Source organism: Lissotriton helveticus, chromosome 6 (genome assembly GCF_964261635.1).
Source record: "Lissotriton helveticus chromosome 6, aLisHel1.1, whole genome shotgun sequence".
In the NCBI taxonomy this organism is placed as follows: domain Eukaryota; kingdom Metazoa; phylum Chordata; class Amphibia; order Caudata; family Salamandridae; genus Lissotriton; species Lissotriton helveticus.
Window position 1 is genome coordinate 460014563 of NC_136067.1, and position 27953 is coordinate 460042515.

General features: G+C 42.3%; 1 protein-coding gene across 1 annotated transcript in view; it reads left to right on the forward strand.

The window, feature by feature from the left end:
• The window catches only part of KBTBD11 (kelch repeat and BTB domain containing 11), a 113906-nt gene that overhangs the window by 37895 nt on the left and 48058 nt on the right, over positions 1-27953 (forward strand). The gene's annotated exons all lie outside the window — the stretch shown is intronic.

Genomic DNA, 27953 nt, shown 5'->3' on the forward strand with positions numbered 1-27953 from the left:
GTATTTGCAAACGTCCAACATGTATTAGTGCTAGCAATATTCTGGAGTTGGGTCAACATATTTACAAGTGCATGGTGCGTATGACAAGGATCGAAAGTGGCAAATGTATCTTTCTATGATACGGAAGGGAGCAAAATGTGCTGATATGTCATGGACAAAAAAGCTCTGCATATATGCACCTTAAGTGCATCTCTTAACTATATATTCTAGACACCTCTAGGTGGAGTCTTGAATCGTTGGTAAAGTACAGTTTGATTTCTGGCAGTACCTATGCCAGAGCAGAATAAATCATTTGCGTGAATTCGAATGGGAAGGCCTAACTCAGGTTGAGATAAATGAAGAGTGATACACATTTATAATTCACAATTCAGTTCAACGCACAATACATCGACATCAAATAAACTTCTTTTGACCTGCTTCAGTTGCCTAAATCACTAATATAAATAAAAAGTGAGAAGTTTTACTTTTGCTATCTTTGATACAAAATATTCACAAATAGTTTCACTCTATCATTGTTTGGTCAAAGTGCAATGAAAAATGTGAATGCTATCTTACTCTGGAACTAACTTCAAATACGAGTGATTAAACATATGCTGAACAAATGCTCATTTTTTCTGCACACTCAACACTTTGACTCCTCTGTATTACAACGATGAATACATGAGCATTATGAGAGTGCTCTTAGAAAGCCAACAACAAAATATGCACACTGTATGCTTGCATCTGATTTTCGAGATGGAATGCAGATATTAAGGTGCAATGGAGTACAGGCTGATATTTGCTGAGGGTATCAGGAATCAGGTTAGGCAACAGGCATGCTCGGGCTGGAAGCGCGGGAGAACGGGCATGTAGAAGCTTACACAGGCAGAATACTAAATCCCTATTTCCTGGGATGCTTGCCACTCACTTCCTGGGTTAAAGCCAGACCGAGACCTTAGCCCAGTGCCTGGCAACAAGCTGCATCATTGCATTATCTTTTCTGATACTCACTATAATGCACATCCGTTTTTTGCGACTCTCAATTTCTTTTCTTTTTTTCCTTTCAGTTTCCTCAGCTCCTTTGTTAGTGTGTTCCTTAGTCCGTCCTGTTGGTTATCTGCCTTCTAAGCCCTGTTTCTTGAAGAGTCTCACCCATGTGTGTTCAACATCTTCCTGGGTCCTATGCAGGGCTGGAAAGGCTTTTTATTCCACCAGGCCTTTCCCCAATGGGATGCACCCCTGGAGCCCAGTTTCAAAATCCTAGGGCTGCAATTGATGTCTCCAGTTGTGTCACTAGGGGGGTGCGGACTTCACCAGGTGACACCATCACCTGGGGTGACACCAATCACGCACCAGGTGATCGGTGTCACCCCAGGTGATCGTGGTTAGTGGGGCAACACTGCGAGCCCATACAACGCTAAGGGGATGGGCGGGTGGTGCTGCGGCAGCAGTCTAGAGTTGACTGATAGCCTGCAGGCAGGCCCAGGGGCGCGCGCATGTTCCGTTTTTTGGGCTGAGACCGAGGGTTGCTTCATGTCATGCAGCAACCCCCGGTCTCCTATGGGCAGGTAGTAGTATCCCTGCTCTAGCCAATCACAATGCTGCAATTGCAGCGTTGTGATTGGCGCAGGGGAGGGAGGAAGGCTGCTTGAAGCCTACTTCCCTTCCTGTTGGAAAAAACGTGGCAGCCCGGTCAGGAGCGTTGAAGCGGCGCGGAGCGGGACCAGGCGGTAAGTAGGGCAGGTAGTAGTAGTATGGGCAGGTAGTAGTATCCCTGCTCTAGCCAATCACAATGCTGCAATTGCAGCGTTGTGATTGGTGCAGGGGAGGGAGGGAGGCTGCTTGAAGCCTACTTCCCTTCCTGTTGGAAAAAACGCGGCAGCCCGGTCAGGAGCGTTGGAGCGGCGCGGAGCGGGACCAGGCGGTAAGGTACGTTTTTTTAAAATTATAACAGGGGGTGACACCTTTACCCGCACTGGGTGACACCAACCCTAGTGAAGCCACTGGATGTCTGTGCCGTTTTCCCTAGCTTCCCTACCATAGGCCCTAATACACTAACCCTGCATGATCTCCTCTGGCCCCCAGCCCTTTCCCTACTCTAACTGTAAAACAGTACCACTGCACGACCTCCCCTGCCCCCCAGCCCCTATAAAAGTTGCCCCCCTCCCCGGATTTAATCCCTTTCCCTTCACCTCATGGTTCGTGCAGGCAGCTTGCCTGAGGGGGGCGGTACACATCGTTGTGAGGAAGCGGAAGAGTCTCTCTGTTTCCTCCAATGACATGGATCGCTTACCCTTCACGCTGTTTTAACTCATATGCATATATTTTTTACCTACACATATGCCTCTACCATGCATAACTTTACAACTAAATGTGTTGTAAAAGCATGCATGGTAAAAGCATATGCATGGTAAAAATTGCATAGTAAAGTCTACATGTTGTAATGACGCATGCGTTGTAACGCTTATGTTGTAATGGCATGCATGGAAACAGCTGCGTTGTAATGGCTGTTTCCCATTGTGAAGGTAAGAATATAAAAACAAATATAGGCTTGCTATTCTTATTCACCTTGAAGATAAATATATATATATATATATTGTTAAGACAAATATGTGGAGTTAGGGATGGTAGAACTATACTTACCTATATTTACTTCTCTTTAGAATATTTTGGTAATCAGTATTCTGATCCTGATATTTTGGTAGCATGCTATTTTAAAACTCGGTAGTCACGTAGCATACTGCTCGATTCAACAACCCCCTCAAGCTAAATAAAGAAAGAACTGAGTGAGTCATCAACCAGTACTGATGGCCTGCGGGCCAATGTGCACTGTATATCACTTCATGATTATCTGCAATCTGTCTATAAAGCTCCCTTTCCGTGGACACCCACACCATAACTGAAGGCCCTCTTAAAATGTTGGGGCCTCTATGGTAGGTGAAACCAAGTGAAGGCAGGAAATATTTGGGCTCGATTATTGTCTTTTGGGATCAGATGATTCATCCTCGGGCACTGTAATATTATCCAAATAATGGTTGAAATAGGAAGCTAAAGCTGGATCATGATTATTTTGAATATTTCTTGGAGGCCATGGTCTTCAAACCCCAAATGTATATCAGACAGCTTCCCACGTGGATGCTACAAGATGTGCCTGACATAGGCTAGCCTATCACCGAACCCAGTCCATCAACATGCCATTGTCCTCAATGGTTTGAAGGAGTAGAGAGGAGCAGATTGCTTAGAGCTGTCACTAAAGGACAGAAAATGACCAAATGAATGTAAAATGCCAGTTACAGCCAGTGCAAAGTGCTAAACATGACAAGTACATTTCATTTTCTAAACATTACTGTAAAGAAAAACTTGTGTTCTTGGACAGAAGATTCAGTCTTTCAGTTCCCTGGACTTGGATGAAGAGTCAACAACTTTGAGGATAGAAGGTTCCTGACTAGTGCATTCATGGTGACTGACTCGATACCTTTTAGCACAAGACTAGGTCAACGGTGGGGACCAAGCAGTGGTGGTGAACATCCCTCAATTTCCTTGCTGTTTATAGTTATCTTCATTCGCTATTAAAGTCAGTCAAACTGAACCCATGATGGACTAGTTTTAGGCAGTCTTAGCAGGCTAGGAGAGGGTAAGGAGTTCACGGAAAACAATACAACAGCACTAGATAAGGAAAACAATCAACAACATTTGTTTTTAAAATTAGACTATAAAGCTGGTAGATGGGCCTAAGTCATATGTGACACAGCACCTTCAGCCAGTCCTTGGAGTTTCAAGAATTTCATGTTAGGATTTAAAAAACCAGTTCTTATAATGTGAAAATAGTGCAGTGGATTGTTGACTGGTGATTTTAAGACAGTCCATATAACCCTTTTATGTAAATGTACAACTAGTAGTCACTGCTAAATGTTGATTAGTAACATACTAACCCTTATTCTATGTAGTCATACTTAACAAGCCCATAGTGCTGTGCTGTTGTTTCCTCTTCCACTAACCCCCCTATGAGCAGTGTACAAGAGTGTGTGCAAGATGCAATTTGGGGAATTTGATGTACAAGTGTATCAGCCACTGTGTAGAAATGTTGTTTATTATATGGTGTCGTTGGGTGACCTCACCGTTGAATACACTCATGTTAATGACTTGGGCCAAGTTAAATATAAGCTCAACCCTTGATAGCTATGGCTTTGAGCTGTCAGGGTTAAACAAAGAAACAATTGTAAAGCATTTAGAAGGACCGAATCAACAGAATGAGAGAGTCAGCAAACACAAATGAAATTGAATACCAATTTATAAAAATAGATTGTATTTTCATGACTTTTTAGACACCAAAATGAACAAAAGATATAGATTTTTTAGTTGCATATAAATCTCAGATTTACACTGAAAAGTTTGAATGAGCATTGATAACAGTAAAGGTTGAAAATGTTCTAAAACTTTTAAAGAGTTGGGTTTAGCTACTGGGACCTGCTTTGGGTAACCATATCTAACAGGGGAAGACCATGGGGGCCAATAAGGACCAGTAGGACAGTAACCTTGACACCAAAGCAGTCTCATGTTCAGTTCCAGGTGCTAGTCCTGAACTGCCATATACTTCAATGGAGTGGTCCTGATGCAAGTGATACAGGATGCTGGAGATGCTGTATGACGCTGAGGATGCTGTGCTGTCAACGGGGTCTTGCTGAGGCTACTCCTCAGTCTGTGGTCCAGATGGGGTGACTTTGGCCACAAGCGTCGATGTCCCTTGAAGTCCGATTTCATCCAGCAAAATTCCAGTGGCCTCTGGCCTACTAGCCTCTGGTTACAGCAAATCCAGCAGATCTATTGAATGTGCCCATCTTGGGTGACCAAACTGCACTCCGATGACTCTCCCAGGCCCGGCAGACTTGGTTCAACTTTTGAACATTCTGTTTTGGTCATCCGGGACGGCACATCGACGTTCAGTGGCAGTCTGGCGATTGTGGCTATTAACTGACCCAAATGGACTTATGCAGCATTTGTGACCTTGGTGCTGAGACAGGAAGGCAGTCAAATGGCTCCTGGAGTTCACCTCTTATGTTTGGAGTTCGAGAGTGACTTTTCCATGAGTCAGGCACCACAACAGGTCCTCTCTTTGATAACTCATTGATCAGCAGGTGCAGTCCAGTCTTCGTTGCAGCATCCCTTTATCTGGTCTGGGGCACAGCCGGGCATCCCTCTTCGGTCGTCTCTCTTGTCCAAATGTGATCAGAGGTCTGGGTGCTACGGGTGCCGTATTTATTCCCATAAAGTGCCCTCTGGGAAAGTAGCAGTTACTGACAATTTGAGCATTTAATTGTGTATGTGGATGCTGTACCTTACATTCAAGTCCATACCTTTAGCTTAGGAAACCATACTGAGAATGTTAGGGCTATGCCTACCTACAGGGTACTACACGACATTTTCTGGTTGTATCAGACATTTCCGTATTATACGTTTGAATGTCTAATGATGCCTGCTCACAGGGAGGTTGGCTGAGCAACTGAACCTAAACCTGAACATCCTGAAACTATGCTGACTAGTAAAACTGCATATAAACATACTAAGGGTCCCATTAGTATGTCGGGCAGATCGCCACCCCTCGCATGGAGGTGGTGATCCGCCCAACATATTCCCTCGCCCGCATGTAAATTTCCCCAAGCCACATTACCATGGCGGGGGGGATCCGGTGGACGGAAAGATCGTTGGCCGTTTTTCTACTCGGTCGAAGAGTTAACGGGGCGAAAAAGCTGTTAATATGGTGGCGGTGTCTGGTAGACACCGTCATCCATATTAGCATACATGCGGGGACATGCCATTCCGTGGTGGCAACGCCGCCATGGAAAGGCATGCAGTTCTCAGCATTGGGAGCCCGTAGCGGGCCCCAGGGATTCTGGGGGTTTGGGGATGCACATGGGGGTACCTATGGTACTCCCCTGCATTTGATAGTACAACATGTCAGGCACCACACGGTGCATGTCATGTTGTACTGTCAAATGCACGACTTGCATTTCTGGCATTGCGGCAGGCTGTGCTTTCAGCACCGCCCGCTTCAATGTCAGAAATGAGGGATGCACCCGCCCGACAAAGTCCGCCCGCCATACTAATGAGCCCCTAAGTGTTTATTTCTACATTTCCCTAGGCTGGTAAGATTGATTAATAGCCCTTAGAAGTGTGTCTGGACAAATGAAAGTTTGACTGGACACTCATAGCTAAGACTGGTCAGTAGAAGTTGTAATATAACTTACAAGCGGATTGTGCTCCAGAATGTGGTACTATTGCTAGACTTTTGAGGCTGAGCCTCAGTATTTGAGGTGGTGGTAAGAGGTCAAATAACTTTGTAAATGGGCATTAATGAAATGTGCCTGGTGTATTTGGTCTGTGTCTGACTAAGTGGTGATTGCACTACAGGCATGTTGTGGTTACACCCCAGATAAAAAGGGCATCATCCTAGTAAAAAAAGATATAGATAGCAGCCAAACAAGATAGCTGTCTGCTTATGTAACTTCTTTTTTAAATGATTTCCTCTTGCATTTATGGTATCATTAACTTCAGTGATGTCTGTCCTGAGATTGTTTCAGGGTTTAAAACACCTACAGTCACTCACGGTGAAATCAAGGTGAAAGATCACATGATGTCACATCCTGTGATGTCATTTGGGTCAAAGGGCATGTGATGTCACTTCTTCTATATCTGCTATTTGATGAATTGATATCTGTGAGATAACCTTAAAAGTCCAGACTGCTACACTGATACAAATCTAGCAGAGCTGTCTTGTGTAATGTTTATCTCTTTAACACCATACGTCAGTTAATGTGATGCTATAAGCAGGCAATTTCTTGACTTTAAATGTGTTTCCAGTAAATGTTGTACTACTACTTATGTATGTCTGGTTGAAGGTAGTGGTACTTGTCTCTTAGACTTCATGTAATCAACACCAAAGACACAGAGATACTGGAGTAGTGTGGCTCACTGGTTAGAGGCGGCAGACCCGAGAGCAGAGGACGGCCCGGGACCAGGGTTCGATTCCCGACGCGGCAGGTTTCTGGACCAGGATCAGCGGACTCGATAATTCTCTCGCCTCGGTGCCCACTCTGATCAGCGATCACACTCGGCAACTCTGGGCACTAGCTTGCCTCATCTTCACTAACGGCCCCACCAGACCGCCGGGGATGCCTGGTCTCACCCTGGAGATACCCATTAAGGGACCATCTCTCAGGGAAGCCAGGAAGGGTTTCGCAGCGGTCGAAGCGCGGAGGTACCCCTTCGGGAGTGATTCCAGCGCTATATAAGCACATAATTAATTAATTAATTATGGCGCATCCCATTTCAGTTATTGTCACCTATTGCCAGAAGAAAGTGCAATTCACATTTTGAATAAGACAAGGGGAGTATTTCACTTTCTCTGTTATCTGTTAGCCCTGTTGTATAAATAGTACTCCCACTCACAGTGCATGGAAGGTGAAGCAAAGCATCCAATTGCTGCAAAGGAGGCACTTATTTGCAACTAAACATGTTTCCACACCACTGTTGATACTGCACAGAATATGGGTTTGCAGTGAAAAGTAATTTTACACCAACATGTGGTTTTGCCATAAATGAGATGTGTGCTTTTCAACTTATATATTCCAGCTTGATATTACAGCAAAGGTTTATTTTCACCTTAATATGATACCCTACCAAAATGTGATCTTGCTCCTAAATGTGATACCATAGTGCTGCTTACTGTTCCACAATGGTGATTGTGCACCTGAGAGAGTTCTATGCCTTCTTTTAATGTATGCTTCTAAAAGATTGCAGAAAAATGTGGTGTTTGATTGACTTTATTCACTCGGACTCCCTTAAATTGAAACTCATGAACTCAATAAACACTTTGTTCCTACATCTCATTGTGGAGATTACAAACACTATGCGTAAACACTAAAGCTGAACATCATAAATCATGCAACTGTTTAAATGTCACAACTTTCAGCAAAAAGCGTTTTAGTTATGGTTTCCTATAACACTGATCAATTAAACTGGTGATAAGATTTTTCTGGGAGAGTTCAACCTCCAGTGGGAAAAAAACAAATGCTCCAACACATCCCTCCATACATCCTTTCTATTCTACAACTGTGAAAAAGTGGATTATTACTTTAGGTAAATGGTAGTCCCCCACATGTAATGATTGCACTCTTCCTGTTAGGTTCAGTAAAGGTTGCAGTAATATAAATCAGAGCTCAAACCCTGGTAGTTATGGCACAGAGCAGATAGACCGAATTTAAGAAGATATGTACAGAATTTAGAAGTAACAAAACAGTTACATAGTCAAAAACACAACTCAATATCATTGAACACCCACACAAGTAAGTTATAATTTTTATCCGGAGACCAAGGGGAACGCTGGGTGATAGGGCATTTTTGCCGGTGCGGCGATCCCACACAGAAATGTAAGGAATATGTGATTTTTTTTAGCTAAACTTGAGGTTTGCAGGGGATTCTGGGTAGGAAAACGTTGGGAGATCCACTCAAATCACACTTCCCTGGACTCTCCCAGGTGTCTAGTTTTCAGAAATGTCTGGGATTGGTAGGTTTCCCTAGATGCCGGCCGAGCCCAAGATCAAAAACGCAGGTGACACCCTTGCAAAACAAGGTCTTTTTTACACCAGGCCTACTCACACAAATGAGGTACCATTTTTATTGGGAGACTTGTGGGAATAATGGATTGGTGTAAATTGTTGCTTCCTTTAGATTCCAGAACTTTCCATCACAGAAGTGTGAGGAAAATGTGTTTTTTTCTCACAAATGAATGGATTGTAAGGGAATCTGGGTAACTAAACCTGATGAGAGGTAAACAAGTCCAACCATCTTCAATTTTCCTGGATGTCTAGTTATCAAACGTGTATAGGTTTGATTGGTTTCCTTAGTGCTGGCAGAGCTAGGGTGCAAAATCCACAGATAGGCACATTGCAAAAAAGGGGTCAGTTTTAACTGGAAAAATGTGATGTGTCCGAGTTGCGTTTTGGGCATTTCCTGTCATGAGGACTAGGCCTATCCACATATGTGAGGTACCAATTTTATTGGGAGACTTTGGGGAAGGCTGGGTGGTTGGAAGTTTGTGGATCCACACAGATTACAGCACCTTCCATCACAAGAATATAAGGAAAATGTGTTTTTTATGCAACGTTTGAGGTTTGCAAGGGATTTTGGGTAGCAGAACCTGGTGAGAGCCACACAAGTCACCACATCCTGGATTCCCCTGGGTATCTAGTTTTAAAAATTGTATAGGTTTGCTAGGTTTCCCTAGGTGCCGGCAGAGGTAGGGTCCAAAATCTATAGCTAGGCACATTGCCAAAAAAAGGGTTTGTTTTTACTGGAAAAATGTGATGCAACCATGTTGCGTTTTTGGCCATTTCCTGTCGCTGGTACTAGGCATACCTATACAAGTGAGGTACCATTTTTGTCGGGGGACTTTGGGGAATGCTGGGCAGGAGGAAATTCGTGGATCCATGCAGTTTCCAGAACTTTCCATCACAGAAATATGAGAAAAATTTGTTTTTTATGACAAAGTTTGAGGTTAACACAGGATTAGGGGTAACAGAACCTGGTGATAGGCACACATGTCACCCCATCCTGGATTCCCCTGGGGGACTAGTTTTCAAAAATGTATAGGTTTGCTAGGTTTCCTTAGGTGCCGGCAGAACTAGGGCCCAAAATTGACAGCTAGGCACATTGCAGAAAAAAGGATAAGTTACCACTAGAAAAATGTGATGTGTCCACGTTGTGTTTTGGGGTGTTGACTGACACGGGCACTAGACGTAACCACACAAGTGAGGTGCTATTTTTATCGGGAGACTTTGGTGAATGCTGGGTTGGTGGGTCAGTGCCTAGTGGCCTTTCTGCCTCCCTGGGGGCCCTATCAGAGGTTATTGTCCCAATAAGCCCCAAAACGGGCAGAAAGCCTGTGGCTATTTGTGTGGGGGGGCAGGGGTTAGGGGTATTGGTATGCCCATTCTGGGCAGCCCCCACCCTATGTTTAAAAAAGCCAACATAATCCCTGGTGCCTAGTGGGCTCTCTGCCCCCGGGGGGCAAATCAGGGTCTATTGCCCCATTTTTGTCATGATGGGGACAGAAAGACTGTGGCATTTTGGGGGCATCGGCACGCTCATTCAGGGCAGCCTCACCCCTGAACTATAAAAAATATAATTCCTGGTGCCTAGTGAGCTTTCTGCCCCCCCCCCCCCCCCCACTGGCTGATAAGGGGCTATGACCACCATGTGCCTCCCGGGGGGGGGCAAAAAGACTGTGGCAATTGTTTTTGGTTTGGGGGTTTGGCATACCCATTCTGGGCAGCCGCCACCCCTATGTATACAAAAAAAACCCTAATCCCTGGTGCCCAGTGGGCTTTCTGACCCCCTGGGGGGCAGATCAGGGGCTATTGCTCCCATCTGCCCCCTCTTTAGGGGATAAAAGACTTCAGCATTTTTTTAGGTGGGGTTGCCCACTTGGCATGCCAATTCTGGGCAGTCCCACCCCTGTTCTTAAAAAAAGAATCCTTGGTGTCTAGGGTGATTTCTGTCCCCTAGCGGGATCAGAAAGACTCATTGTGCCCATTTGGAATAGGGGGAGCAAAGGCCCTTGCCCAAGGGGGCGCTCCTCTCTCCCTGCTGGCCACTGGGTTGATCTCTGCTTGGGGATCGCCCTTCTTGGGTGATCCCTAAGCAGGTATTCACATGGAAGGGGCACCACTGTAAAGGGGAGATTCCCCCCTTTCCAATGATACCTCTCCCGTGTATTTCGGTGCACCCGAGGGCTAAGAAAGTCCCACGAGCACTGAAACAGTGAAACTGAAACTAAGCTTCAGTTCCAATTTCAATGTAATGACATCAGCATGCCATGTGCACGATCATCATTACATTGAAGAAAAAAATGCCTTAGGAGGTTGGGGAAGTTTCCCCTCCTCCCAAAGCCAAAACAGCAGCAGAGGGATTCAGTAAGCTTGTGCCCATGACAGAATGGTTCCGTCATGAGCTCAGAGCACTGGTGCTCATGACCAAACCATTCCATCATGAGCACAGAAAGGGATAAAAGTACCTTTTGTAAAATATTTGTCAACAGTCCACCATTACCTATTAATTGGATTCGTAGTAAATAGTTTGAAAGTCCAGGAAATAACTTTTTGTCTAGTTCCTAGCGGAGATAACATTTTTAAAGTTTTGTATTAACTTCTAATACTTTCTATGTAACAGCTAACCCTGCTACAATAAAAATATCGTTTGGGGCCTAGTCTTGTTTTACATGTCTTTCTAAATACTTTGCACCTTGCCGTTTTGGGCATTAAGGCATAATTAGGGCTGGCTTATTAATATTTAAAAGGGTTTAGGCCTGTCAATATGGTTTTTTTTTACAGGTCACAATTGCATTCTAAACCTGCACAATCAGGTTACTGGTGGCATTCTTGCAGTCGTGTTCTGTATTGTCAATGTAATGGTGGTGCAATATGTGCTGCAGTCCGTTAGTGCAAGTTGACTTACTGGCCCTGGGTATACTTTGCACCATATACAATAGACTTATAGGGAAGTTAAATATGCCAGTTATGAGTATCGCCAATTTCAACATGTTTTATGAGTCAGAGCATATGCACTAAGTCCAGGTTAGCATAGCCCTGGTGTACAGAGTCAAAATACCACCCACAACAGTCCAGAAAATGGGGTGATCGTGCAAAAAACATATTTTCTTACAACAACCTACTTCAACATTGCATCAACCCTCCCCACCATAAGACCTTTACCCTGGACCTGAATTGTATAAGAAAATGTATCCAAAAACCAAAGGTATCCAGCCCTATCAATAGTAAATAGGAAAGGCAGGGGCACAATTCTCTATCAGAAGGTGAATTCAGTTAACTGCTACTCCCACTATTGGGAGCAGTTCCTCTTTTTATAGTAACCCTCACACACTCTAGTAGTGTCATGCTTCATCATCGGGTTCACCCTGGCTCCTTAAGGCCAGGGTGGGCTCAACCGTGTTTCAGGGAGCACTTAAGAGAAAAGGCCTGGGGGGTTAAAGATTAAAAAACACCGGGATTTCCCAGTATCCCTTTAATATGGAGTAGTGGTAGTTATTAAAACCAGAAAAAGGGTGTCCCAAGGATATAATGGTCCTATGACCCTAGAATACTTGCCAACATGTTTTCAGCCAAAAGACGGCCCTAAGGGTCCATGGCTTTCTTCAGGGCAAAACCGCAGTGTAAATTCCCTCCCTGGAAACAATAAACACCGAAAAATAATCAGAAATACAAAAATTATTTATATTAAGAACAAACAAATATGGATATACTTATCCTCAGTGTTGCGTTATATCGGTCAGATGTCCAATGTATAAGTGAATACCACACTCATCCGTACCCCTGTTAGATTGATAAAACCACAGAATTCTAACCATAACATACTCTCCCCATGCTAATTGAGAGGCCTCAAGCACATTGACATCAAATACTGGCAAGGGCAAAAATTGTGGCTTTAATGTGCTAATGCATGTAAACAAACAGACATGCACAAATGGGCATAGATTATTTTTTGTCTCTATAGGCATCCTGATCCTTTCTGCACCTAATAATGTATGTGCACTATTTTGTTTTCAACTACCTTGTTGTCTTACAGTGTACCATTGCAAGCGTAGTGAATAAAAATCAGGGCACAGAAACAAGAAGCACAAAAAGAGAAACGGTGGATAGGGAAACGGCACAAATAGCATTTGCTGTTTTGTGCATGTCAGTGTTTACATGCGCCTTCGCCGATGCTTGCTTATTAGCATGCATATTTCAAAGGGTAGAGAGAATTATATGATTCAAGGTCATCTGAATGAAGTTTCCGGTTTATACATGCCAGAGAGTGAGGCGTCTTGCCAGTAAGACATAAAAACTACGAGTGACTGAGGCTGAAATTAAGGCTTCAAAAAAAGTGTTAATCACAGGTCTACATCACCTGCCTAATAATGAGCGAATGGATAAGTTTGCTTAACTGTTCTTTTATTCGGCAGCACGAACTGTGGATTTGGGTCACCAAATGTACTCATAAAATAGTAATTCATTTGCAGAATAGACCTAAGCAATTAATCACATGCTATTTTTTTAATAGAGTTGGATTTTAGCATAGAACCTGTTTAATAGCTATCACTCCTAACATTTTAATTCTGATGCTCAAACTATTTCCTAGAATAACATAAATATTAAAAGAAATTCTGGCAGAAACGTTGCAAAGGCCTATTACCACCACAATTTGCACACAAAAAAATACTTCCCGATTAGAAATTATTTTTTCAAATTTGTGTAGAGTTGAGAAACCAAGAAATCATGATGTAACATGGCCTTAGTCCATACCTTACTTTGCTAACGTGTATTAATAAAGAGATAATGTTAATTTAATATGGTGCATTTTATAAGTTTTGAAGCCAAACTAATTGACTCCGGGTCTGTCCGTAGCTTTTGTCTTCAAAAAACACATTAAATTAATCTGTATTATTTTCTGTGTTTTTGTTTTTTTATTAATCTCAATATTAAAAAAGCATCATAGTACAGTTCGGGCTGGACTGTTCCCGTGGGGAACAGGTTGAAGACTAATTTGCATATGGCTGGATCCAAACTGGCGTGGCATAGTGAGCAAAGGAACAGTGGGTTGGAGTGCTACCCAAGCTATTGCCAGTGGTTAGAATTATTGCAAGGAGCATCCCATCCCATGTGTGTTTTTTAAAGGGAGGCCATGGACGAGGAAGGAACAAATTATGTCAGGAAAACCATGTACAGTGGGGAGACTCCTCCATGAGGATGAACACCAGGAGTATGACGAGGGAGAGTGCCCGAATACAATGCTAGAGATATAGGGCCAGATGTACCCCAAGTTTTTTTTCGTTCACAAACTGCCCAATTCACACAGTCTGGCAGTTTTCCAATGTACAAAGGCCTGATATGCAAATTGGAAATCTTTTACCAAATCGCAAATTGGGTTTGCGATTCATTATGAAGAAGGGGCATATTTAGGGTGTCCTTTCCTAATACCGAATCACAGTGGTATGTATGAATGTTTTGTGGCCAACATGCGGTCACAAAATATTCACATTTTACCACCTACTTCAAGTAGGTGCTAACCCACTCGCAAATGGGAAGGGTTCGCCAAGAGACTCCTTCCCCTTTGTGATTGTTTGTAAAAACATTTTTTAAGGACAGGTAGTTGCCCCACAGACCACTGCCTACTCTTAAAAAATTTTAAGAAAACTTTTCATTTTTCTTTTTGAAACACATTCCATTTTCCTTTAAAATACAAATAGGTGGCTGCATTTATAAAAAAAATGTGCTTTATTGAAAAACTTCACAGACATAGTGGCCTGCTGTCCCCAGCAGGCCACCATCCCTGTTATTTGGCGATTCCAATTGGGTCGCAAACCGAGTCCTAACCCATTAACATTAATGAGTTAGGTCTATTTGTGACCCACGGTAAATCCAAAAATGTGTTAAGCACACATTGGTGAAATGGTGTTTGTGATTATCAAATTACGAATCGCAAAAATTTGCTATTTGGTCATCGCAAACCATACACTAGGTACAACTGGCTCTCTGTTGTTAACTTCTCATACAGGTTCATTTCTCCAGCTGAAGGTCGCTATTAAACAAGGGTATGGGTTTTGTTCCCACCCCTTCTTTCGATAAATTCAACCTATGACCAGAACTGGCAGAATTCTTTCAAACAATAAAACTGAAGGCGTTCTTCAAATACAAAGAACTGAGAAATACGGATGACAGCAGACTTAGGGAAACGTCTACCTTCACACCAATCTCCAACATAATACCTAACGAAATAGAAACATTTGAATAAGCTGTGATCAAAGAGGTAGAAAAGTTTGACGTCTCCACGAAATAACAGGTCAAGAACTTCACCAGAGATGAAAAAGCAGCATTGGAGATCTTAAGTAAAGACAACAACATTGTAATCAAACCAACAGACAAGAGGGGAGTGGTGGTGATTCTGAACCTCAAATTGATTTCATAATGAAAATCCATACTGATTCAATTCTTTCAAGTGACGATAAAATCTCAACCAAATTTATATAACTAATTTTTTCTTTGGCATAAAATGAATCTTTTGCAGGCCTTTGAGACAGCATTAGCTGTTTCACCAGATAATATTTTTTCCTGCAGTCTTCATACATTGGTCTGCTAAACTGTCATTCACATTTTGCTTCCGTCCACCAAAGCACATAGCATGGGGAGGTGAGGTAGGTGAGCCCTCTATCTCCATTGGCTCCCTCCATTTTGCTTGTGCACACCCACCTAAAAAAGTTCCTTTTTTTTCAGTGTTGAAAGATGGTTTATAGTGTTATTTTTAATATTATTTATATTATCTTTAAATTCTACCTGTTCGTTTTGCCCGAAATTTGAATACCAAGTTAGATTTGTTTTTGATCACCTTTTCAGACCTGGAATTCTTTTGATTTTACGAAAACTATATGAATAATATATTTTCTCTTAGTGGTTTTCAGCCAGTCCTCTTCATCCATTGGCAAATTGTGCTGTCATTCACTTATTTCTTCCACCCACTACTGATGACAGCATTTGGCAGTGGGACAGCACACTTCAATCATTGGCTATCTTTCCTGTTAGTGACTGCATTCTACTCTCCCACAATGAGCATATCTACATGCAAAGTAGCTCTCTTCTGTGCCAGGGTCTACTCGGGCAATGTGTGCTTTCTGAGAATGAAAATATGTTTTTGATTTTAACTAGTTTTTAAAAAAATATATTGCTGAGGGCTCAGCAGCTCCCCCAACAATAAGGGACATGACATAATAAAACAATCATTTCAAAGCCAAATGTCTGTCAACTAATGCCAAACCCATAGTCTTTGCCAGTTCTTGTTAAAGTTGCTGTAATAACATGTATAAGTGACTGTAAAAATGTAGCTGTCATCGATTTGAGTACCTGAATACGTGGTATGTCTTCTTGTCTCCTTCACAAATAATAATGCATGGCACAACTGAAAGATGTGTTACTTAAAAAGCATCAGTAGTAAAATAACAACTTTAGTGAAGATTTTATAAGATGTATAATTTTATTGTAAGCCACGTCTAGGTGGTGGCATGTTTTCTTTGTTTTTCTTCATTTTTGAAGTATATGCTTGCAGTAAGAAGAAAATTATAAGAACAAAGTGGGGAGAGGATGTAACCTTATGGCTAGAACGGTAGTCCTCGAAGCTGGGGAACCGGGTTTGAGTCTCGGCGACGATGCTCAATATCCTGTGATTCTGGACAAAACACTTAATCTCCCCGTGCCTAAAAAAAAAAAATGAAATTAATGTGTCCTCATGTAATGAAACTGGTGCTCATGTAAAGTGTTCTGATACCCGATGTCTCGGGTCTAGTTCATGCTATATAAAACTCTAATAAAAAAAACATTGCACTAGATTGCCAAAGCTGGACCAATTGGCTTTGCCAATGTTTGTTTAGATTTCTATAAAGCAGGTTTTTTTGCAAAGTATGAAAATAGTTTTGAGCAATAAATTAGAGAGAGCAGCAAGCACATTTCTGTGCTATATATATCAAATCAAAAACAGTATATGCACAAAGAGTCGGAAAGCAGTTTGATAGAGATATTGAATCAAAACATTGAAAAATAATGCGAGAGCTAAGAAGACAGATGGTGGCAAAGATTGCAAATGATGATGGTTATTAAGCATAACAATAGTAGGTATAAACATATCAATTTAAAGTTTATAATTTAGAAGGTGGGCATCTCAATGGCAATTCAGTAATATATGTACACTTCTTTGATTTATTCCCTATAATGTCTGGGTATTAATAACTAAATATAGTTTCTAGGAGGCACTATAGCTGTTGTGGCTCGGAGGACTAATTCGTTCTTTTCAGGAATTAGTGTTTAACCTCATGGTGGCATTCCCGAATCTCAGCATTTTTACTCAGTCTTATGAGGTTGAAAATTGAGTGCCATTTTGTTGGGTCACACTAAATAGCTGATATTTCGTGCGAAAGCACATTAATTTGTGTGACAACCTTAAATGCATCATCTAATGATATAAAAAAAATCATAAATAGAAAATGGCCAGTCTTAACATCTAATAAACTGAATTTAAAAAAACAATGTTTTCTTTCAAAAGAGATAGGAGCCTAAGAGAATCCCTTATACACACAGACCTACAAAATTTGAAACAACCTAACCAGAGCACACTCTGAAACCAACCACAAGTCACGGGCCATTACCCATGTGGGTCCTGTGTGGTGTGCACATTTACAGACTAAGCCATGCATCATGCGTGGGAGCAAAGATCACACACTAACTGCAACTCAGACAGAGTTATTTATGTGATAAAATGCCTGTGCCAACTTATGTACATAGGAATGACAGGGAGAAAAGTGAAGGTGCGCCTAAACGAACATAGGAGCACAATCAGGCGAGCCGTGACAGCCAAAATATTAACTGCCCACTATGTAGAGAAGAAACATGCAGGCAGTGACTTGTGGTGGTCAGTCATCTAGAAGGTCCGAGGAGAGGGCGACATAACTAAGACCCTTTAGAACGTGAGCAACAATGGGTCTACAGATTGAAAACCCATATCTCCGGCCTGAATGAATCCATACCTTGGAACCAACTTATCAAGAACAGATGAGACAATCTTGTCTCCACTGTGTATGTGACAAAACTCCATCAGTGAGGCCAATTTGTAGAATTTAAGTGTGATCCTTGTACAACTAGATCTAAGGGATAGTGTGATATTTTCATGACTCTAATTATATAGAAACCAATGTAAACTTGGATACCACCCGGGCACTAAGATCTCAGCAAAATCGTTATTAGCAAAACCCATGAAATACACGAGGGTACAAGAGCTAATGGCACCAGTAGCCTTGAACCACGTAGGGGCAGAGGAAGCGGTTCCGTTCAGGAAATGAACGCATATTTTAACTTAATATTGCGCAAATAAATAGTTCCATTGAGGCGCACTAACCCCTAATTTATTCTGTACACACACAGTTTACCTTAAGTATAACTTTTTAATTACACGTCGTTAGGTAGAAAATTATGGGAACAACATTTCCCAGAATTCTATAGTGAGCACACACAGAACAGAACCCCGTCAGTGGACGGGGTTACGCATCCCTGGAAGTAGGCAGGGCAGCGTCTCCGACCATTGATCCATGTTGCATTTTAAAATCCTGACCGCGAAGCAGCCTCTACTCCAAGTGGTGGGAGCCTCTTCCGAACAGGTTGACACACGGTGCAGGATCCTTGATGGCGTAAGTAGAGCACACAATTTTGATGTACAGTAAGCTACGTGTGTGTGCGATATTAGGGGCGCTGAGCAGCAACCATTACTTAACCTCCCATATATGCGTTTTCTTTCCCCGCTACCCTTCCCCTTTCTGTTCCCGCTACACTGAATTGGTATTTCCAAACTGGAACCTATTCCCTGCTCCAAAATGGTATTGATGGACATCCTAAATCTCCCTGTTTTTACAGGGTTTGACCACAGGGCTACCCCAGCAATTAATGAGGTCCCACGTGGAGTTCATCCTCTCCCAGACTGGGGTAAGAAATATGTATATCCATGAGATACAGAGAGAATGTCTATGTGAATAAGTTCACCACATGAATGAGAGGTTTGGAGCTTTTTACGTTTTCGTTCTTGTTTTGAGTGTGTCTGACTGGTATGACTGACCTTTGGCAACCACGCACTAATGAGTGTATGGTAATAGAATGCGTAACATGACTCCACCCAACAAATTGTATGCCACAGAAACCATTGTGTGTGCTTGGGAGAAGAGGCTAGAAGTACACGCACATTCTCAGTGGCTGTCACCTATACTGTATTTGGAACACAGTGGTATGAGAACAAATGCAAAATACATATATTCAGTTGTGTACCTAAATACAGCCGTGGTTATATACTGTTTGTTTTTCTATTTTCTTCCCACAACAGATGGAGTGATTCATAATGACAAGTGTCTCGTTTTAATAAGGAGCAGCTACCTGCCCTCATCTTGAAATAGTATAGGGTTATTCTCTTGCTATCTGAATTGTCCAGGGGGTCCACGCCCTAAACAAAGTCTGAGCTCCCTTTATGGGGCAACAAGGGACAGAAACATGTTGGCTACAGGGTCTTAGGACCATAATACCCCTACTGACCCTATACACTTTGTTTTTACTATCTCTGCCAGATCCAAGAATAAAGGGAAACTGGGATCTAGCATTGATTTGCTTCATGGAAGACGGACGAGCCCACCCTGACTTCTAGGCATCAGGGTGTCCCTATGATAAAGCATGACACCACTAGGGTGTGTGAGGAAAAATATAACAAAAGGACGTGCTTCCTTTCCCACGCAAGAGTGGTGTTAAAAACTTCATATAGGGCATACCACCTCTTTACAATTTACAGACTGTTCGAGATAGCCTAATCTCCTAACGGCGGACTAGGTAACCAAGGGAGTACTTGTTGTGAAATAGTGTTTCATAGATACACATGTTTTGTCCAGGAAAATAAGATATTTGACAGAAGGGCAGTGAGTATCATTATCATTATCAGTGTTTCACTCTTTTTCAGCATTAACGCCTGTAGAGTGTGCCCTGATATAAGCATTTTGCTAGGTTGTTGCTTGTGTGACTTTTATGTGTGTGTACCATGAAGAGAATTTTAGATCAACAACGTGAGCCAAGTCATTGGTGATGTTATCCATGGAAAGTTGTTTGTTGTTTGTTGTTTAATCCTGACTGAAAGCAGTTGATGAAAAAGAGACAGTTAATATAGAGAAAGCTGAGAGCAGGGACTGAGCCTGAGGAGTAGAAGGAGAAGCTACCAGTTTCAGGGGTGGCTGGTGACATTTGAAAGTGGTGAGCTGTAAAAGTTTGATATTACTTTTATGTAGTGAGCGGCACAAGCGGGCGTGATGGACAAATGTGGGGTCCAGGCTGGGTCCTTCTCCAGAGGAAAAATTTGACAATAGATTGGCAAACAGTGCATTTTAAACCAAATTACTGTAGTGATAAAGCAACGCTTATAACGTAGTGAGAATGTATTGTCTTGAATATTAAAGACATAAAAAACTGCCCTATATCTTACTGCATTAATATGTTCAACTGTTACTGTAATGTGCAAATTGTAAAACACAATAACCATGGCCTTTTAAAGTATGTGCTTGCCCAGTGTCTCGCTCAGCATGTGGCCTCAACAAAATGCTCTAACCATGTTTCGGGAAGGACCCACAGCTTCTCATTGCAATCAGTCATATACGAATATTTAAAGACAGGTCTTTAAGTGGGATGAACAATGTGAGGACTATCTAAAATAGAACATGTAAAATACATGTCTGTGATTCCCATAGTATGGTACCCGACCAATAAATAAATTATTAACCTTCAAAATATTAAAATTCTGTCATTTCAGTAGTATTGAGGCCTGTGGAAGGAGATTTGCCCTTCCATTATGTTTGCTTTATGTTAGATATATATCTCCTTTTCTCTGCACATCTCATCCATCGGGACATCTTCAACCACCTCTCTTTCCTCTTCAACACCCTCTTTTCACTCTTCCCTGAATGTACTTCCTCACATCTCCCTAAACTTGATTACTTCCAAACATTCACTGCACTCACTCACATTTAAGCAATTTATTTACTTTTATTTTTGTCCTGTATATATTTTGCCATCAGTGCACCCCCTCCGCACACATTTTCGCAAAATTGTTATTACAACTGGAATACATGACCATTGTTCTGTGTGCACTGCAGAGAGGCCAATACACAGACAGGCACTTTGCTTTGGCTTCAGCGTAAGCACCAGAGTCAGAGCTCTGAATCTAAGCCCCTCATAAACATCTGCACAGCTGAATGTATGCAAGGAAAAAAATACAGAAACACAATATGATTAAATAGCTAACTCTTGAGGAAGACAAGATTAAGTAAACCTTGAAAAAAGAGAACTAAATCGCTGACATGCATTGCCTTAATGTTTTTAACACTCCTTGTTCATAAATCAATCCATGTTTTTGGCATAAATGTTGTTAAGGGCATGAAGATAGGCACAGTTTTAATGTTATACAGTAGACAGCTGTCTACTGTAAGCACATATCTCTCGCTTCATGCTTGACTCTGATATTTGGATCAACTTCACAAAGGAACAAGAACCCAGGCCTGGTTGTCTTTTGGATCCATTTAGCTGGGGGGAAAAATACAGCAGCTCCACTTTTAAGGGATCCAGTGAGGTGCAGCCAGTGCATGGAGTGTCACAGTGGGGGAGGTTACCATGGTGTGGGGTCTCAGCAAAATATACATAACAGAAGATTAGCATTCTAATACTTAGCATTACTGAGAACATGGCACCAAAACAGACATACTTGCATCTACTCCTACGTGTGATGGATGGGAAATGGTGGGATCTATGCCTATGAATGACGGCTGCTCTCACGCAGGGACAGAGACTCCAATGCCCAAAACCATGACGCTGAAAGTGTCATTGGCCTACAGTGGATAGTGTCATTGACTACAATAGAAATGAAGGACTTTAGAATAGTAAGCCCTGCTTTGTGCATCACAGTTCAGAAAATTGATTTACTGTATGGCTTCTGTCTCCTGCTAGAGAGTGAGGCAGGGCAGGCAGCCTGGGACAGACAGTCCAGACTTCAATAGATCTATTTATATAGAGATATTATTGTATCTCTAACTAAATCAATCTGTTTAATAAGTGTACAGGATTGAGAAAGAATTTCAGGGGGGCTCAACCTCAGAGCCCTAATGGAGAATCCGCCCCTGAACAGTTTCCAATAAATAAGAGCACACATAGAAGTGGCCTGATTTAATGTTTTATTTAAGTAAACCCACAGGGCACATTTTGCATAGTAACTGTGGGAAAGGTCCCTTATGTCTGGAATACTGGCATAGTGCTAGATCTCCACACATTAGAACAAGATGGCACTGTAAGTTAAGAGGTGGACCCTTCATCAGGGGATAATGCTGAAACAACAGGAAGCTGGTTGATGTGCATAATACCTCCATAAATCCAGATGTTGCTTGAACTCCTACATTTGGAACAATGGGCTGTTGTCAATGTGAAGTTTAAAAAAAATCCTTGAAGGGCTTTGTTTTTTCTCTCTGGGTGAAATTACAGCAGAAAGCCTACGGCTGCCTACACACACTCCAAAATAAATTTCACTAATAGGTGATGACCATTGGGTTTGTTGCTTAAGTCAGGCCTCTGTCCTATGGATTGCTATAAAGTTGTGGTCATTTTATGACATTAGGCTGGATTATTTATATTCAGGCAGTATCTAGCTGCTATCTGATTTCTACTTTTCTGTTCTTTGACTGGGGTTAAATTCTGTAATGTGGAAGATAGACCGTTACTGCTTGTGGTCTGGGGCTATACTGATAGGGTGCCGATAGTGGTCTTCATGAAAACATCAGTACCACCAGAGGATATGTTTAGTCTATTTGAGCATATATTTGTTCTAATTGGGGTAGAAATGACTTGCATATGCAGTGGGGAAATTGGATCCAGTCTTTTCTTCTTGATTTAGCATAACATCAATTCCACATTAGCTGGTATCCATCTCGAGTTACAGTGTTGTATAACAGTTTGACATTGACCATTACTGCTTCAGTGGATAATGTATATTTTAAGATTTTCATAGCTTTGACTCATGTAGGAATACTACAATGGTAAGTTGTTCAGGAGTTCTCACAAGGGATCAAATTAATGTATCCGGTTTGAGAATAACTTGCGCAATATATGTTGCCATGTCTAAGAAACAGCAAAGTTCTGGTGCTAATGCAGTTGGAAAGACCTCTACATGGTCAAGATAGCTGTAGTATCATCTCCTGTATATATGCATTCCAATAATCCAGGGTGGGCTTCATTAATTCCTATTCATACAGCATTCTCAGATTTGCTTCAGTGATTCTTTTAACTGAGTTTTGTGCTGCTGTTTGGACATATCTGAGATCAGAAACTCACCACTGACTGTGAGCATTCCCCTTTGTCGTACTAAATATTAATGAATTGTATTCTAGAAGACGTCAGTCACCTGCTGAGGATGTTTTGGAGCACAACATATGTTGCACATGTAGTAGACTAATGAAAGTCTTTGTGGAGTTCAAGTTAGTGTTATTGCACATTCAGATCTGTTTTTAAAAACTAGTTAGCTACATTAAAGCTGGAAAAGTTGTAATTTGTTGTTAGTGGGACATTCCACCCTCTCCTATTGGAATTGTTGCAGTGGGCATTTCTATGTCTCCAACCTTCTGAAGCTCAAATTCAACTTATCTCAGAATGTTGAAGAGAAGTTTCAAGTTGCATAGAGCAACAAACATATAAATTGAGTTAATATTCAGTTTTAGAGAATTTTCTTTCAATCGGCTTTGGCGGGTAATAGCATTCAGCACTCTTACAGAATGGCTTAAATTTGACAGTCATTCACACTTCGCAGAAAAATACTCAATTTGAGTTATTTCGTTCTATTTAGCAGTGTTCATGTACTTGTTTAGGTGTTGAATATGTTGGTAGTGGAATTCCTGTCCCTGTATGCCTTTGAAAGTGCCTTACAATGAGATGAGTGTTGCTTCTCCATATACTACAACAAATTATGATGATGATGATGATGATGATAATACTAATAATAACTTATTTTTCCACAGTTCAGTTTCTAAGCACTGTTCACAGTCACTATTACAATAACCCAATTTAAGCGTACTCAATTTACAGACAATTGAATAATGAGTTGCTGAGTGGGAATTGCTAGAGTTCAAACCTACATTGCATGCCTCTCCTACAAGCATTTAACTTGCATGCCAATTCTGTATATGTTTTGGTGCATGCTAACCTGGCCCAAGATTGCCGGGCCCGACTGGAAGCTATGACATTGGTGGTTGCCAAAGTGTCTATGAGTGCAGATAGATCTAAGCCCAGGATCCTCACTTTGAAATTGGGTTGTGTTTTCTTGAAAAATCTTTCACCCAGTCAAGCCTTCTTCCTTTGGTCGTAGTCACTTTTTTTTTAGCTTAAATCCCCTCAAGTGGGGCAATCCTGAAACTTGTTTCCAATGAGGTCCTCTCGAAATCCAACAACTTTGTCCCAAGGTCCTACTGAAGTTTCAGAGATCTTGGGAGTTCCAAAGTTATTTAACTCCTAACTTTTCTGATTTTCTGAGCAATTCCCTGTGCACTCTTCTAAGGCTACTGGATCACCAGAGACAGCACATAGAGCCAAGGACTCACTCCAGCAGAGGTCAATCACAGGATCAAGCAAGGGTTAATTTTTTTGGTCAGTTAATTGAGCCTTGGGATTCACTTTACTCCTTAAAACAAGTGGGAGCAGCTCCAGGCCCTCAGGTTTCCCAACAGGTCACATATAGCAGGTCCATTACACGTCTGTTCTTCCGCAGTACGAGAAAGTGTTTTGATGAGCTATGGGTGAGGTGTTACTTTTGAAGAGTTCACTTGCCAGTGGTTGGTGGTGACTCCTAAAAGCTCCCCCAAAAAATGAGAAGATGTATGTTTTACTGCAGACTATTCTACAGTGCACTATTCTGGGCTAATTACAACATGACAGAATCCATCTTGTCTTGGAGGTGGCTGGTGTCCCACCAAGGGTTGCATCTAGGAAATTAGACAGTCCCCTCCTCCTCAGCAACTGGTTCTGGGACCAGCCCACCTCTCACTGGGCTGGTGTGTGTCAAAATGAGTACACTGTATCCTGGTATAAAAGTATTTCTATTCCACAGGTCTCCCTTTAACCTTAACAATGGATTGACTGGCCTCACCCTTGCCCCTTTCAAGTCAATGAAGTTCCAGACCCCTCTCCAAGTGCTCTTCCTGAGCTGAGAGCAGTCTCATACCCCACACTCAGGTCTTCCTGGCAAAAGAACTCAGCCATTTTGTCTACCCTTGGAGTAGTTTTCACACCTGGTTAAGGGGAAAGCCCTGAGTGAGGCAGCTGCTAACAGTCTATTGCTAATTAGCCTACTTCAATGGCAAGTAGGCTAAGACTAACGTTTTAAATGTACAATCCAACTTCAACATTAAACTTGATTTTTAATAAATATTAAAAACTGCAGTTGTAATTTTTGTAGCTTGTCCCTAAGTTAGCAAAAATATATATATATTTTTTTAACTTTACTATTTTTCATAGGCTCAGCTATAGGCCATTTCGAAAATATCTTTTGAGGGCTAGACAATGTAGAAACATGCCAACAGGAAATTCTTACAATTTCCACTTTTAAATACTAGGGACCCTACCTAATGGGCTACAGGTCCAGCTTTGGGGGTGGCTCATTTAATAAGTAGAGCGCTTTGCTGCCGTAAAGGGTAATTTTGATAGATTTGCCTGCAGGTTTATAGACTGCAGCAGTTAGGCCACACATGCTTTTACTTGCTGGCCTAGTTGATGGCATGTTAGGTGCTGCAGTTTAGAGATGACATTTAATTTTCATTGCCATCGGTGTATGTTCCTACACAATTTACTAGGACCTTCCCAGAAAGATAAATATGTCAATTTGGAATTAGCCTTTTTTGCCATGACAGAGAGCATACTCTGGGACTAGGCAACAGTGCCCCAATGCGTAGAGTTAAAAATCAGCAATTCCAGTTAGCATTAGACGAGGGTCTTTACACAAAAAGAGAGCTTTTCTCACAGCTTCCTAAAGAATGCTGCTATTTGTCTTGCTCTGTGTTTAATCGACCTTCTTCAAAACTAGCACAAATGACACGACCGAAAAACTGAAATTAATTGACTGTTTAGTCAAATCCGGGATGCGTATTCACCCTGATAATCAGGTCAAATTTTGTACTGAGTGTAAATGGAGCTGTACAGTGGAACAGAATGTTTTGAAGCCTTTAAAATGTATTATTAAATTTGGGTTCTTTAAGCACTTGATGTAAACTGAAATGCAAAAACGTTCTGAATGGAAAACGTGAATTAATCTCCAATCTGGCAATTCAATTCTTCCAATACACCCCATCTTTGTTTTTGCTCTAAGCAGCACCACAGAAAGAGCCACGAATCCGTGTAGGCCTAAACCAGTACTGAGTTTTAGAGGGGACTGGGCACAGGGAGCTGTGTCTATAATATGTGTATTTCCACATGCCAATATGTGATATGTGAATGTTTTATGTCAATTGTACAGCTAACACCTGAAATAGTAACGATTTACAAAAAAAATAACATTTAGGACTCATTTCAAAGGAGGGAAACAGAATGCCCAAAACATTTTGTGTATCCATTTCTCACTGCTTAACTTTGTCTCTTAGTTATTTGGAGGTACAGAGACTGCCTAAAACTGCATTTTAGTGTTCTAGAGTTTTAGGGGCCCATTAGGATGGCGGGCGGATTGTCCCCGCCGGCCTGGCGGGGGCGATTCGCCCGCCATCCTTGCTGCAAAGACCCCCCGCCATATTAGCATGGCTGTGGAGTCCGTGGTGGACGGAAAGACCGTCCGCCGCTTTTCCGCCCTGGTCGCCTTGCGACCGGAGAGGAAAAGGGTTGTATATGGTGGCGGTGTCTATAAGACACCGCCAGCCATATTACAATGGGCATTCAACAATGCCGCCACGGAAAGGCATGCGGAGTCTCCCTGCGGGGGCCCGTTGCTGGTGCCCAGGGACTCCAGGGTAAGGGGTGGGGGGTGCCCCTGGAGGGTACCTATGGTACTCCACCCTGCATTTCAAGGAACAACGTGGCAGGCACAGCGCGGTGCCTGTCACGTTGTTCTTTGAAATGAGCACCACCCGACACAATGCTAAGAATACGTGGCTGGCGCATCCTAATACCCCCACGGGACCCCCGCCCTTATGGCGGGCTGTCCCTTCCCATGATGGGATAGCGGGCGGACTAAGTCCGCCCGTCATCCTAATGGACCCCTTAGTGTTTTAGTATACTTCTCATACACACCCTTGTCCCTCAGTGTCCACGTTTAGAGTGGCCAAAGGCTATAGCCTTCTTGAAAATGCCCAACGTGGGTAGGGTTAGCCCTGGGAACCTTTACACATTAGTAAGGGCAATTTCTACGGGTAATTTGACAAAAGAAACTAGCACCTCAAGGCACTCACTGCAGAACACTCCTATGCCTGTGGGAGATCCGAAGAGGACTGAACCTGCTGTCTGAGGCCTGAGAAGAGCCCTGAAGGACTGGCCCAAGCTCTCTCTCTCTTTACCCAGAACAAAGAATTGGACTCCAAGGGTCATAAGGCTGACCTCCTGTCAAAGCTACAGCGATGCACCAAGCTACAAGAGGCCTTTTCCTTCAACTGCCCAGCTGACCAATGGCAACTGGGCATGGACTGGACCCTCTTGCTGGACTTTTGCCCTGACACCCTGTGAGTCTCTAAGTGCCTTCCCTGAGTTTTTTTCGGGGAAGGGGGTCTTTAGAAATGTATCCTGTGTTGGATTGGGACATGGATGCTGATTTCCTTTGAATTCACGGAACACAGTGCAGTAATGCAAGTTACTGCGCTGCGTTCCATGAATGGGAGAGTGTTGAAAAAGACTATATCTATTAAGATATGGGGTTCTTCAGCTTATTCTCCGTGCATTGGATCACTTTAGGCTGCCTAGCACCAATGCAGGCACCCTTATACCATGGTGCAAGGGTGCCTGCTTTACAAGAAGTGTTGATTTTGTGCCAGAAGAGATACCTTCATGTACAAAACCATCCTTTAGAGGCACATGTGAAAAGATGAAATAACATGGGTCAATGAAGATATTTCTACTTGTTATTCCTCACTTGGGAAGCCGTAGCAGTATGACACCTTCCAGTATTTACTGGCTTTAGAAAATCTGGGAATGTGTCAAAATCCATGGGTGGGTGCATGGGAACGTCAATTCTCCACCTATGGAACGCCTATGTAATGTTTTCCTAATGCAAGTAATGCAAGGGCAGAGGTAAGCGCTGCATTGCATTCCTTTGTATTTACTAAACCATGCAAGGTCACTCAAAGTGGCTTAGCA